We start from the raw sequence: 15359 nt of genomic DNA on the forward strand, positions 1-15359 counted from the left end.
TCTAATAAAGCTTTGGGTTTATCATATACATAATATTATTAGGAATAATTGGATAATATGGAACTGTGGTGGACTGGGCAAGGAAACTATGAGATACAAGATGTTGGCCGTCCTGGTTTGATCTTCTAATTGTCTTTTGGGAGTCACATCATGCATTCACTGAAATTTGAGCCATGTGATACGATAAAGGGTATTCTACTGTATTGGTATCCTGAAGTCTTCACAAAATTGCTAAAAGACACTATCCCAGTCTTGACAGAGTGGTCTCATGTAGAAGAACCTTATTATTCAGCCCGGAACTATCACTTCAGTCTGGACCTCCTAAAAGCAGTGGGGTGGAGGGGGGGAGAAATGACCAGACACACAGATAATTTTGTCAGGGGAGGGAGGATAATTGTAGGGATCTTAACCCTTTGAGGGTCTTGAGTTTTAGAGAAAAGATCTCAGAAAGCTTTAATCTCAGGAAGAATTTTGGACAAAGTCTTGTCAATATTAGAATCCTCATTTAAATGGCTTTAAGCTGGGAGTCATATGGTCAGCAGGAGCCTGGTGCAGTATGACTGATACAGTTGGCTGAATATGGGTGTCCTCAAAGTGAGGGAAACAGCTCAGCTCAGCTGTGGCACTACCTACAGGACACAGAAGATAAACCCAAAGGAGCAGAACACTGTGTTTGGAGACTATGTCTCTGGAAGACAGTTAATATTATTAACAGAAATAGATGAGTTCAAATAAGAAGGTGCTAGAGAAACTGTTTAAAAACAATGAGTTTGGTTATTAAAACACTGACTTTTTGGATAAACAGTGGATAATCAACCCTCAAAGTAGCCCTGAGTTTATCAGAAACTAAGTAATTGATTCTAAGACAGAAGGACTTTTACTAAGAAATATTTCTTCATATAGAATCTTTACACATATTTCTTAGTTAAATGACAATAGATCATATTGTAACAATCTTAAAGAATTAGCATTCCTTCTTTATTTATAGTCAGAGGAAGATTAGATGTTTTTACCTTTGGATTGCATATGTTACTTTTAATTTTTTAAATGTCTTGTTGACAGCCGAATTGTCCTCAAGCACACAGTGCATTAGGTCAGAATGTTAAACATAATTTTGAAAGGACTTAAACAATATTCCTTTTTGACATGTCAACTGAATTAAAATAATCAAAGGCACATTTTTTTCAGTGCCTAAAAAAATAAAACCACAGAAACATTCACAGGATGGATAAAACTCATTATATATCTCTAATGAAAAGCATTTCCAATTACTTTTTTATCAGTTTTTATGTTAACAAATAATTCTATTGGCACTTTCTGATATGTTATATTTATAGAAAGTCAGTATGCTATAATCATTGAATTATAGATCTCTAAGCATAAAATTATTCTATTTTTCATTCCTGATGAATACTAAATTATTATAATAAGACTCACTATTCCATTAATGTATTATTTTGAATGTGATTATCACTGAATAGCTATTAAAGAATCATTCTCACTGGGCAAATCAGACTTCAGACTTACTCATTTAACAAGTTTTTCACAATTTTAAGCCATTTCCAGGATATTCAAATTGCTCCATTTAAATACAACTGTATAATTCATAATTTTATAGTTAATTTTTAAGTTAAAAAATTCACTATTTTATAAAACAACATTAAAATATGATTTTTAAAATTTATATTAGTGAGAACAGATCAAAATTTAACATTAACGATTAAGTCATTTGCCATTTAGATAAATTTAACTATTGTTGTTTTGTGATCCCAGATGGGAAAATGAGGTTTTCAATGGCCCTCCACAGAATATGGTAGCTCTGAACAATTTTGGGTCACTTTACATGAAAAGAATAGCAGCTGCCCTATACATATGTTAAGTCTTCTTTCTAACCAAAATAATGAGCATGTCTATCACGTAGAAGTTTCCACAAGCCCCTTTGTAATCTCTTAACCCTGCCCTTTAATGTGCCCTATCTTACCTCAGGCAAACACTGATGTGCTTTCTGAGTGATAGATTAATTTTTCATTCTAAAATTCTATCTAAATGAAATCATACAGTATGCATTGTCTATCTTCTTTAACTCAGTATGATAATGTGGTTGTATATTGAGAGCTTCTTTATATTGTTGAGTATTCTTCTATATAGATACACCACAGTTTCTTTAACATTAACCTTTTTAAGGTTTTAAGATTTTTTTCCAGTTTTGGATTATTACAAATATAGCTGCTTTGAACGTTTGTGCGAAGTCTTTGTATGCATATATGGTTTCATTTCTTTTTGGTAAATACCCAGGAGTGGAATGTCTGAATCATATAAGTGTATGTATAATATTTTAAGAAGCTCTGCCAAACTGTTTTCCAAAGTTGTTGTGACATTTCAAATATCAATCAAGAGTAAGAGTTTCCTGTCCTCACCAATGCTTCTGATGTTCAATGTTTCTAATTTTAGCCATTCTATTTGTTGTAGTAGCATCTTAGTTAATTTAGACTAATAAAACTAAAAGCATAGACTGAGTACCTTAAACAATAAATATTTAATAAATAAATAATTTTTTTTAAAAAAAGGGATGCGTGGGTGGCTCAGTCGGTTAAGCATCTGCCTTCAGCTCAGGTCATGATCCCAAGGTCCAGGAGTTCATCATGGGGCTCCTTGCTCAGCTGGGAGCCTGCTTCTCCCTCTGCCTGTTGTTTCCCCTGCTTGTAAGCACATGCTCTCTCTCTCTCTCTGACAAATAAAGAAATGAAATCTTAAAAATATATATTTATTTATTTACTTAAGATTTATTTATTTTAGAAAGAAATAGAAAGAAAGAGCATGTATGCATGGTGGGGAGGGGCCATTGGAGAGGAAGAAAAAACTTAAGCAGCTCTGTGCTGAGCATCGAGTCCAAATCCAGCTCATTATCATGACCCTGAAATCATGACCTGAGCAGAAACTAAGGGGTGCTTAACTGACTGTGCCACCCAGGCACCCCATTAAACTACAAATATTTATTTCCTCACAATTTTGGAGGCGTGAAACTTACAATCTCAAAGAGTGGAACAGTTTGGTTCCTAGTGAAAATTCTCTTCCTGATTTGCAGATGGCTACCAACTTGCTGTATCTTCATAGAGCCACCAGAGAGATTGGTGGCTCTTCTTATCAGGTCACTAATCACATCATGAGGGCTTCACCCTCAGGATCTTATTACCTCCCAATGTCCTGCCTCCAGATAGTATCACGTTGAAGATTTAAGTTTTCAACACTTTGGGAGGCACACAAACACTCATTCTATAGCAAGTGGTATCTCATTCTGGTTGTAATTGGTTACTTCCCTAATAGCTAATATATATATTTTTTTAAATTTCTGTCATAATTTATGTATAGTGGGTATTATTTCTTCCTTACATGTTTGGTAGAATACAGGAATAAAGCCATATAGCCCTAGAGTTGTCTTTGTGGGAAGGCTTCAAACCTTGGATTCAGTGCATTTAATAGATGAAAAGGCAGTATATTTTAGGTATATACCAATATACAAAGAAATTTATCCACTTCAAGTTATTTGAATTATTGCCAAAAATTATTCATAATATTCCTTTATTATCCTTTTTAAAATCTGTTGATTCTATCATAAAATCATCTCTCATGTTTCTTTGGTAATTTGTTTCTTCTTCTGTCTTTATCTTCATCAGCCTGGATAGATGTTACCAATTTTAATTACTTTCTCAAAGATCTAGCTTTTGGTTTTATTGATTTCTATCTTTTTATTTCCATTCTCTACTTCACTGATTTTCACAGATCTTTATTATTTCCTGTCACCTATATTGGATTTAATTTGCTCTTTTTTTGTCCCCTAGGCTCTTAAGGTATAAATGGAAATACTAATTTGAGGAAATCTTCAGATGACCATGCATAAATAGTTTTTCTCTTATATAGAATTTTTAAAAATCTGATTGAGCATGACTTCAAAGTTAATATCTCTGACAGTAGTTTACATTCTATCTTTCCTTGCTAGTAGATTGGTAAAGTACAAAGGTATTTTTAAAATAATTAAGTAATCAAGATGTAAAACTAGAATAATATTTCTTTAAATAAATCTCTAAGTCATCCCTAAAGGACCCACAAATAAGCAGAAAATTATCTCACCTTTTAATAATGATGAACCCAATATGCCCTATCCAGTAACCTTCTGAAGAAATAAATTTTGTCAACTCTAACTCAGAAGAAGTGACAATCATAGGTCCCTGATTCTCTATCACAGATCATAACCGCATAATCATTTCAAGCTCTGAAAAATTCAAGCAGTTGTAACAAAGTGTCTTTCTTGGCCATTGTTTCAGATTTATGGAATCACAAAACACTTAGTTTTCATGACATGAAAATCCTCTTCATCTTGGCACCTGAGACAGAATTTTTTCTAAATCCTAGAAAGTGATAGTTAGCCATGGGATTTTAAATGCCCTTAATCCATCATCTTGTTTCTCATCCACTAATCAATCAAAATTTTATGGTTGTGTATCACTGAATAATAGAGTATTTTACAATTTGGTGGCTTAAAATAACAATAAACGTGTATCATATCATACAGTTACTGTGGGTCAGGAATCCAGCAATAGCTTAGCTAGGTGGCTCCAGTGTAGGTTCTCCGATGAGGCTGCAGTCAAAACATTGGCCAACATTGCAATCATTTGAAGATTTGGCTGTTGTTAGGAAAGAACTCTTGTGCATGCAGTGTTTTCCAAGTCACACTCAGATGCATAAAGAATGGGCCTTGGTCCTGAACACCCAAGAGTTAAAGAGCCCATACACCCTATGTTGGGCTTATTACTTTGTGTGGGAAAATCTTTCTTGGTTTCATGCGTAATGAGTACTTTTTCATCTCTGCACAAAGCATGCTTCCACTGCAGCATGAAGTCATGTCACTCCATCTTTTCTCTATGTAAGTAAAGTGTTGTTCCATCCAGTACTTAACTGAGCTGTATTTTCCTTGGTGACTCCAATACCAAGACTCAGCAGGCAGAAGGGTTTAGGGCCCTCCCCAGGAATTGGTAACTGGCACATGGCATTCTGTCGATAGCTTGTCTTGCAGAATCCCATTCTATGTTGGCTCAATCTCATGAAAGGAAAGTTGGTGCTGATTTTGGTAGAAGATCCAGTTAGTTTTCATGTCTCTATCTCCACAGGACTCCCTGAGTATCCTCATAAGATGACAGCTTCCTTCAGAATAGTAATCTAAGAGGAAAAAAAAAAAAAAAATGTGAGAGCAAAGCATCTTTATGGCCTAGCCTCAGAAGTCATATTCTCAGAATATAGATCTCAAGCTATTTTCACTTATTATCCAAGATTTTGGTTCTCTTTCCTGTTAATCTCTTGAGAGATTTGCATATAATTTATTTCATTTCCACAGTGTTGTAATGGCTAAACATATCCACTCCATTAAATATGGAGGGGGACCACACAAAGGAAGACTAAAGGAATCCCAGGAGTGGGAATCACTGGGTCCATTTTTGAAATTTTACCATGCAATCAAAGCATTAATATGGTTGGACATACTGAAAAAACTATGCCAATTGTAATTTCAAAGTCAGTGTAAATAAGCTTTCCCAAAAAGTCCATCAGTCAGTTCCTTTATCTGTTCATACCTAATGACTTTTCTTCCACTTCAGTTATTCCTTGCTTGGGCCACATCTTTGATCTTACCATTATTAGAAATGTTCTATCTCTGAATGCTTAAATTTCACGTATTCCATTTTCTGAACTTCCTATTCTGGCAGCTTAATACCTCAATATTTTATACAAATGTGTGTCATTCAAACAATCCTGATAATCTTAATGTTTCCTTAGCTCACTTTTGCATTCTCCAAACCAACTATTTCAAGCCTTCTATGATAGTTTCGAATCTCTGGAGACCACCTCCTTCTTCTCACTCTCAGCAGATTATCTTGCTTATGCCTTAGCAAAGAAAAAGGAGACCTATCATATGGATTTTTTTTTCATTTCATTTTATTTTATTTCTTTTCAGTGTTCCAAAATTCATTGTTTATGCACCACACCCAGTGCTCCATGCAATACATGCCCTCCATAATACCCACCACCAGGCTCCCCCAACCCCCCACCCACCTCCCCTCCAAAACCTGCAGTTTGTTTCTCAGTGTCCACAGTCTCTCATGGTTATATGGATATTCTTAATACCCTTAAAAAACTTACAAACTTACAGATTCTGATACTTTTTCTTCTTTCCATTTTCCTTCTTGTTACAAGAAAGAACTTTTTCCCCTTTCCTGGACCCTGGATCCATCTACCTTCTGCCTTTGAAAGTATTTTACCCTAATACTTATTTTCTCTCTGTCACATATTATCAGCCCCTTCCTCTTAACTATTGTCTTTCTAGATAAATGTGGTCAAGTATCTTTCATATTTAATTAGCAGTAATCGCGCCTCGGATAAACCTTATTGGCTACGATACTGCCACTGCGCAAATCTAGGTATCTTTCATATTTAAAAAAAGGGTGGGAAGAGAGTAGTTTGAATTCTAGTAAGCTGTTAAAAAAAAAAAAAAATTAGCCATGCAGTTAAAGTGGTAGAGTCATAGACAGAAGGCCATTGGTCATGGAATTATGAGAACCTCAAACCTGCCTCATTTACACCCAAACTTCATAGTCACCTTTCTTTACTGACAGGCTTCTTGAAAGACTTGTACATACTCTCGACCTCCAGTTTTTGATAGTCTCTTCACTCTAACATTCTGCAATCTAGCTTATAGACCCTCATCACTACCCTGTAAATAGACGACCAACAAAAGAACAAGTGGGAGAAAAGAAAGTGTGTGGAATTAGAAATACCATCATTATCACGGTTCTTTGGAAAATCTCAACCTGTCATACTACTATACTATTTTCTTTTTTTTTTTTTAAGATTTTATTTATTTGACAGAGAGAGAGAGAGATCACAAGTAGGCAGAGAGGCAGGCAGAGAGAGAGAGAGGGAAGCAGGCTCCCTGCCGAGCAGAGAGCCCGATGCGGGACTCGATCCCAGGACCCTGAGATCATGACCTGAGCCGAAGGCAGCGGCTTAACCCACTGAACCACCCAGGCGCCCCATACTATTTTCTTTTAAGAGAAAATGGAATAAATTCAGACACATGTAGCTTTACTTACCTCTCTGTGCTCTAAAAAAACCCTCCAAGGAAGAGAAAACCTTCCACCATCAAGGAAAGAAATCTTCCAACAAAAAGCCTGGGCATCCTTTTCTCCTTGGATGCCAATATCTGGGTGCAGATGCATTCTGGGTTCTTCTGTAGTATAGGTATAAACAAATTAAAAGATTGAAGCATAACATTAATTCCTCAGCACAAGATATGCTTAAAAACAAAATATCACAATACTGTTGGAGGACCATAGAAAAAGAAAAAAAAAGTCAAAAAAATCCATTGGTTGACAAGAGGGTCATCATTTATTTCTCACATGTCAAACTTTGACTATGAATGTACTTTGCTACAGGTGCTATGTTCATTCTAGTGGGAGTTGGAAACTGGAGACATCTTGTGAGCAGTTATTCGTGGTTATGTCCTCTCACTGAAAAGCACTTCAGCAGAGAAACAAGAGTTCTTTTTCTTGCTCTTCAGGAAAGATCTGAATGTTCAAAAGCTTTAATATAACTACGGGTGCCAAACTAAATGATAGTGGCAAACTCCTTTCCATTAAATTTGTATCTGTTTAAAAACCTTAGAAATACATTAACGTACATTCCTGTCCATAGAGTGTAAAAATTACATGCATAAAAAATTTGTCATCTGCGTTTCCAAGACATTGTTCAGGGAATGCAAATGTGTCTCCAAAGACTGAGAAGCAAACAGCTTGTGTTGTACCAAGAGTGGGGACACTGCCACTTTCTTTACATTTATCAGAATTCTCAGATTTAATTTTTTAAACCATCCATTGAGTTAAATGCAACATCTTCAAAGGTAAAATATTTGAAGAGTCAAAATGTTATGATACAAATCTATGGAAACTGCATGAACAATTGCTAAAGCTGTAACTTCCTAGGGGAGTTAATCAAGAAGGAATTGTGTAGTGAACAAGGTATACTAACAATGAAGTACATCCAGACTTTTCACAATCAGGTGATTTAATCATGGGAGAGCCTTTACTACTCTTTCCTTTTCCTTATTGAAAATCTATAACTAGATAGGTTTACAAACAACTTTTGATTACCCATTTTTTTAAAAAGATTTTATCTATTTGACAGAGAGAGAGAGATCACAAGTAGAAAGGCAGAGAGAAGGAAGCAGGCTCTCTGCCAAGCAGAAAGCCTGATGCGGGGCTGGATCTCAGGAGACTGAGACCATGACCTGAGCTGAAGGCAGAGGCTTAACACACTGAGCCACCCAGGCCCCCGATTGATTACCCATTTAAAAGGGGACAAAGTTAGCATGGATGAATTGTATCCAGAAATAAGTCCAGACTACAATATTCTCTAGGAGTCATCTCTCCAAACAAACAGTTCTCTAAAAATTTCTCATGAAAATAAAGTGATTTGACCTTTATAATATCTTACATTTTTTCTGCTAATGCTATACTGAACATTATTCGGGGTGGGGGGGAAGCATAGAGATATGAGGAAACATAAAAAGAGAACATGGAACATCTTGTCAAGAGAAATAATAAGACCTTTATGTTAACTATATTACATTCTTTTAATTTGTCCCAGTTCAGTCACATTACTAACTCTGGTTTTGCATTTATCCAACTATATCACTAACAATAATTCCGGCCAGGGATAAACCAGTAGGAAAGACTTCAATGCCATTATTTTCTACAGATAACCAAATTTATTGTCTTTCAAATAAATTCCTTACTCTAGATTAATAGCTCGATTCATGCTTCCCTGGTAAAAGCAGAAATAAGCAAGAGATAATTTAATCATCTCCTGATCAACAAATCTACCAGTCTATCTCAATTTATGTCCATGCTTTGTTTTCCTTCCTCTGCAAGTGGGTGAATGATCCCAACAACCAAGCCAACAACTGAGCCCACTTCTGGACTTGTGGCTGACGTCTCCCTTCTGGTCTATGCCCGCATTCTGAAATAGCATCATCAAATTAACCTTCTCCATAAGAGAATTAGCATGTAAGCATGTTCTACTATCTCTTAAAAACAAAACAAAACAAAATAATACAGACATTCCTTTGACCTCAGAGCCTTTTTAAACTATCTTTCCCATTTTTGTGCTCTCATTTATAGAAAAACGTTATTAAAAGAAAAAAAAAAGATTTTTTATATCTGTTCTCTCTAATTTCTTAAGTTCCACTCGTTCATAATCTTCACCATCCAATATCTTACCTCCAACAAGCCACTGAAATTTTCTCACTGAATTTTTAAGCTTGAATGATTCTTTCTTAGTCCTCTTTTTTGAGCTCTTGGCAGCATTTAAAACAGCATTTAAAACAGACGCTCCCTGCTGCTTGAATCACTGTCTTTGCTTGGCCACTGGGACAACACACCCTCAAAGTTTTCCTCCTACCACAAAGATGACTTTTTCTGCCTCCTTTTTGGGATCTTTCTTATCTGTCAAAACTCTAAACATGGATTCTATAAACCTCAATCGGGTAGCTCTTTTCTTTTCTAATCACATTACCTCGTTCAGGCCCGCATTTATTTCTAGCTCTAAATTCTCTCCTCACCTCCACATTTACATTATCACATTGTCTGCTCAATAGCTGCATTTAATCGTTTATGAAACAGAAAATTAACCTGGGCCAAAGCAGAAAAGCCCACCCCACCCTGCTTTCAACTCACTCTCATCTCAGTGTTCACATGTAGGCTAACACCTGTAAGTCATCTTGACTCATTCCTTTCTCTCCACTCTACATAAGCAAGTCTTTTAACTCTTCCACCTTCAAGATAGAGTGGGAATATGAACACTTCTCACTATTTTACCACCAAATCTTGGGTCATCCCACCATCATCCTCATCTGCACTTCTGTAGTATATAGCTAATGAATCTCCGTCCTTCTTCTTTCTCCCTCTGTAGATGTTCTTCCAGGTAAGAACCAGTAAATTCTTTTGGAAATATAAATCAAATCATGCTACTCTTCTCTTCAAAGCCTGTCAACAATGCCACATCACACCTAGAATAAAATCCACTATCTAGAGCACCTGGGTGTGTCAGTAGGTTAAGCATCTGCCTTCAGCTCAGGTCATGATCCCAGGGTCCTGGAATTGAGTCCCACATCAGTCTCCCTGCTCTGAAGGGAATCTGCTTCTCCTTTTGTCCCTCTTCCCACTCATTCCCTCAATCTCCCTCTCTCAGATAAATCTTTAAAAAAAAAATTCTATGTCTAAATTCTATAGTCTGTAAATTCCTCCTTCCTTTGATCTGTGCCTTTTTTTAAAAGATTTTATTTATCTATTATTTGAAAGAGAGAGATAAAGAGAGAGAATGAGAGAGAAAGAGAGAGAGTAGGAGAAGAAGACTCCCTGTCAAGCAGGGAGCCTGCTGTGGGACTCGATCCCAGGACTTCAGGACCATGACCTGAGCCAAATGCAGTCGCTTAACCAACTGAGCCACCCAGGTGCCCTGTGCCTATCTTTCTATTATGCCATGTTCTAGCCATACTGGTCTTCTTGCCTTTTTTTTTTTTTAAACTCATTTCAAGCTCACCTCACTTGTTATTCTTATTGCCTGAAAAAAATCCACCCTCCAAATTTGAATCTTCCTACTTTTTAAAATTAAGTCTCAGGTCAGTTGTCACCTCCTCTGAGGGGTCTTCCCTCATCATGCTGTCTAAAAGAATCCACTTCATCTCTAAGCATGCTTATTTTAATAATAACTATTATATAAAATTATATAATATGCAGATGACTACTCTCTTCTTCCTGACAGTCTCACTTCCATCACATTAAAATCCCACACACTTTTCTGATTCGGCTTTAAATATACTGCTTTCTCAGTCTCCAGTGCTACTTTTTAATCTTATTCAATCAATCTTTTAATTTTAACATCATCGGGATTCTGTATTTAGCCCATTTCTCTTTCTCTCATTGAATCTACTCCTGTTATTCTCATTTATTACTTTACTTAAATTACCTATAATTTATACTTTTATCTAAGTCTTTGTCTTCAGTTAAGATCTGTATGTAAAACTCCACATCCATCTATTAAATTTTTTAATCTTGTCAATTTGGACACACACAAGCACCTTAAACTCAACATATTCCGAACAAGTCATAATCTAGAAAGAGATTTTTCTCCCTTTTCTAAATTTAGTACTCATTCTGTTTCTCCTACCTCCCATTATGCCGCTATCAAGTTCCGATGTACCCAAACCACAAAATTTGGAGGCAGTCTTCATTTCTCTCTTTTTCATACCTGTAAAAGTCAATAGTGGACACTTTCAAAACTTTCCACTGCTCCTTATTTCTATTTCTCATATAGAAATTCAAGTTCTTGTCATTTCTTGTCCAGACAGTGATAAGAGCATATTCTTTTATGTACATTTACTGGTTGCTTACCCAGCAGTCATTCTTTCTTTGCTTCTAGTTTTCTGTTTGTTTTTTGGGAAGCCAGGTCTCCCCTAGTAAGTAACTGCCACTCAGTATGGTTGGGATCAATGTCCCTACCAGCTCTAGCCATTGGGTCTAATCAACATAAACCAGCATACGTGATCTCATCCCTCATGCTGTAGGGGTAACAAAGTTTTTAGTTTGACTAGTTATATTACATGCCAAGAAAATTATCTCTACATTTGTCTATTAGAACTTAAAACAAGTGAAAGAAAACTTTAAATGACAAATATTTTAGTTTACCTACCATCTACCTATCAATCCATGTATCCATCCATCCATCCATCCATGTATCTACCTATCTGCTTTTGTTACAAATACCTTCTTTTTTCCTGGTAACTTATATCTGTATTCCTGATTATTTGTTCTATATGTTTAAATTTGCATATATATAATAGCTTCATGTACCATTTCTATGTCATTATATTTTCAATGTCCAATGTATTCAGCAAATGAAGATAATAAAATTGTGAAGAAAATGAATGAACTGAACACTTATTCAGGTATTTGTACTCCCCTCCAATAATCTACATTATAATCTTTAAAATTGTTTTTAATAGTTACATTATTTATGTATGCTTTCTTAGGGTACAATATATCAGGCTGACAAGTTCTGTGAACCTGAGAATTAAGAGCACATTCAAATACTGTTTTTTAAATAAGGGGCATTTTGTTGTGCAGGTGTTTTGGTAATTGAGAGACACTGGGAAAAAAATTCCCCTTTCAGTGGTGCTTAGATTCATACTTCCCACGGTAGAGTGGTGAGCAGCCTGGCGCTCACACACGGAGCCATAATGTGAAACATGTGGGAACAGTGCCTGATGCAGCCTCCCTTCGAGGTGTTTTTCCATCATCACCACCATTACTTTCCTCCCCTGACAACTGTCCCATCATTCTGTTCTCCACATTCTGTTCTTCTCCTAGAAGATAAGCATTCCTACCCTTTCAGTTTTGTTTTTTGAAATATGCGTCAAAAACTGTATATTCCATTACAAGAATGCATGTTCCATAAGTATAAACACATAGAAAAGAGTATATTCTGAAAAGTAGGAAATATCTACATCTAATTTTGATAGTAAAGAAATATATTGGTCTTTTGCTCTCATAATGGTTATATACAGAAATTAAGGAGAATAGAAATTCGATTCTAAGGGCTCTACATAAAGACCTCTTGGATAACACATTAAAAAATTTCCACCCCACAGCTATTTTCAGTACTTAAAACATAAATTTAACCAATTTTATATACCCAAAGTAGACTTTTTCTAAGTGCTTTTACTTGTTTCATCTCTTTCCCTAGATATTTTTGGTAATATGTCTGGGATCCTCTCTGCCAAGGGAAAGGAAAGGGCTATGTGGTCAGAGACATGTTTGTTTGATTCTCAACTCTGTCACACTCACACCTGCGAGCAACAGGGCAGATCATAGAATTTCTCTGGTCAATAATCTCTTCAAATAAAACACAGCAATAATCATTTGTATTTTTTTTCAAGTCTGTTATGCAGAGTACTGTTAAAAAAGTATATGACTCTTAATCTCACAAAACAAACTGGGGGTTGCTGGGGGGAGGTGGGATTGGGAGAGGGGGAGCGGGCTATGGACATTGGGGAGGGGAGGCGAACCATAAGAGACTATGGACTCTGAAAAACAACCTGAGGGTTTTGAAGGGTCAGGGGTGGGAGGTTGGGGGAACAGGTGGTGGGTAATGGAGAGGGCACGTTTTGCATGGAGCACTGGGTGTTGTGCAAAAAGAATGAATACTGTTACGCTGAAAAAATAAATAAAATGGATAAATTTCTGTTCCCCATCACCTGGGCAAAAAAAAAAAAAAAAAAAAAAAAAAGTATATGAAAATTCCTAACCCTACACCTGACAAGCAGTGGGTATTCCATAAATGTTATCTTGCTTTTCCATATTTCTTTTCCTTTATACACATTTTGAGCCACTTAGAGATTTAACAAGCTCTTTTTAAAATGTTTTCAAATGCAGTGTTATTTCTAGAAACTTAGCAAGTTCTTTGTCACACATCTTCTCTGTGTTCAAATCCCATCGTAAGATAGTATATATTTCCATTTAAGAGCATGATGAGGTAAGAATAATAAATAGATAAAAGTAAAATTTCTGTTCAGCCTCTCCTCCTAGATTTCTTACTGGATACCTCTTGCACTAAATGTTGAATTTTTTTTTCCTTAAACTGTGATTGTTTTTGTTTGTTTGTTTGTTTTGTTTTTTTTTCTGCCTTACATCTTCCTTTCAGTCAGAAGTCTAAATATATTCCTTGAGAAATATTACAAATATTTGTATCTAGATATTATCTTTTTTTTTTTTTGCTTTTTGTTTAAATCTTTTACAAATAATCTATAACCTAAAACACTCTTCTCCTTAAATCTAAATAGGAGATAATTTTACTAAAGGACTTAGAGATTTGGTTCTCCAACAAAGAGATGTACTGACCATGGAGCCTATTGTATGCCCCTGCCAAGCAGGGAACCAAATCTGCAGACCCACCCAAATGTATAGCCTCCAGTCCTGGTGAGCAGGAAGCCTGTCCAGAGAATCTAGGCAGCTGCAGAGCCCATCCTATAGCCACACTTAGGCAGGGAGCCAAGTGAGCAGCACTATCAAAATGTTAAGTATAGCCTCTGTCCCCTCATAACCAGGAAACTGAACAGTAACACTGGACAGCCTCAGAATCCAGCTTACAGTACTGCTCAGCTACAGAGCCTAGCCTCTATCCTTGCCAGATCACTGATAAAGCCTACTGCCTACCCTGGGTGGATAGCACAGCCAGGGGCCTCACCCAGTGCAAAGCATTGCCTTTGGCCCCACCCAAGAGGGAGCTCAGCCCGCCACCACACCCACCCACAGTCTGCATCTCCTCCTGCTTACAGAACACAGACGAGATCTTGTCTGACCAAGAAGCCCTGCCTGAACTGCTGCATGAATACCCAGCTAGCAGCACCATCTGGTCAGGGAACCCAGCTAGCACCATACTCAACAGTGAAAGGCTGAAAGCTTTCCTCTAATATCAGAAAAAAGACAAACATGCTTGCTCTCAGCAATTCTATTCAACACAGTACTACCTAGAGAGAATTAAACAAGAAAAAGAAATAAAAGTCATATGAAACAGAAAGGGAGAAGTAAAACTATCTCTGTTTGCAAGTGACATGATTTTATGTATAAGAAATGATAAAGATTCAACCTAAAAGACTATTAGTACTAATAAATGCACTAAATAAACTTAGCAGTATTCAAAATCAACATGCAAAAATCAGTTGTGTTTCTACACACTAACAACAAATTCTCTGAAAAAGAAATTAAGAAAACCATACCACTTACAATAGCTTCAAAAAGAATAAAATGCCTAGGAGTAAATTTAACTGAAAAAGTAAAAGATTTGTACACTGAAAACTTTAAGACATTAATGAAAGGAATTGAATAGATATAATAAATGGATAGATATTCCATGTTCATGGATTGGAAGAATTAGTATTGTTAAAATGTCCATACTACTCAAAACCATCTATAGATTCCATGCAACTTCTACTAAGATTCCAATGGCATTTTTTTTACAGAAATAGAGAAAAATTCTAAAATTTGCATGAAACCAGGAAAGGCCCTGACTACCAAAGAAATCCTAAAATCATCAGAACAAAGCTAGAGTCACCACACTTCTTAATTTCAAACTATACTACACTATACTACAAAGCTATAGCAATCAAAACTGTGGTACTGGCTTAAAAACAGACACTAAGACCACTGGAAGAGAATCAAGAGTCCAGAAATAAACCCATGCATATATGGTCAACTAAG

The 15359-nt window shown here is 36.2% G+C and overlaps 1 long non-coding RNA gene and 1 pseudogene across 1 annotated transcript; both read right to left on the minus strand.

Moving 5' to 3' along the window:
* Positions 1-3993: 3993 nt before the first annotated feature.
* LOC123942606 lies at positions 3994-9402 on the minus strand. Its single transcript, XR_006818439.1, has 3 exons — positions 9324-9402; positions 7140-7276; positions 3994-5214 (listed from the first exon to the last, which is right to left on the minus strand). It is a non-coding gene; the product is annotated as an uncharacterized LOC123942606 (long non-coding RNA).
* LOC123942835 lies at positions 6297-6465 on the minus strand (annotated as a pseudogene).
* Positions 9403-15359: the final 5957 nt, after the last annotated feature.

This window comes from Meles meles, chromosome 5 (genome assembly GCF_922984935.1).
Source record: "Meles meles chromosome 5, mMelMel3.1 paternal haplotype, whole genome shotgun sequence".
Classification (NCBI taxonomy): domain Eukaryota; kingdom Metazoa; phylum Chordata; class Mammalia; order Carnivora; family Mustelidae; genus Meles; species Meles meles.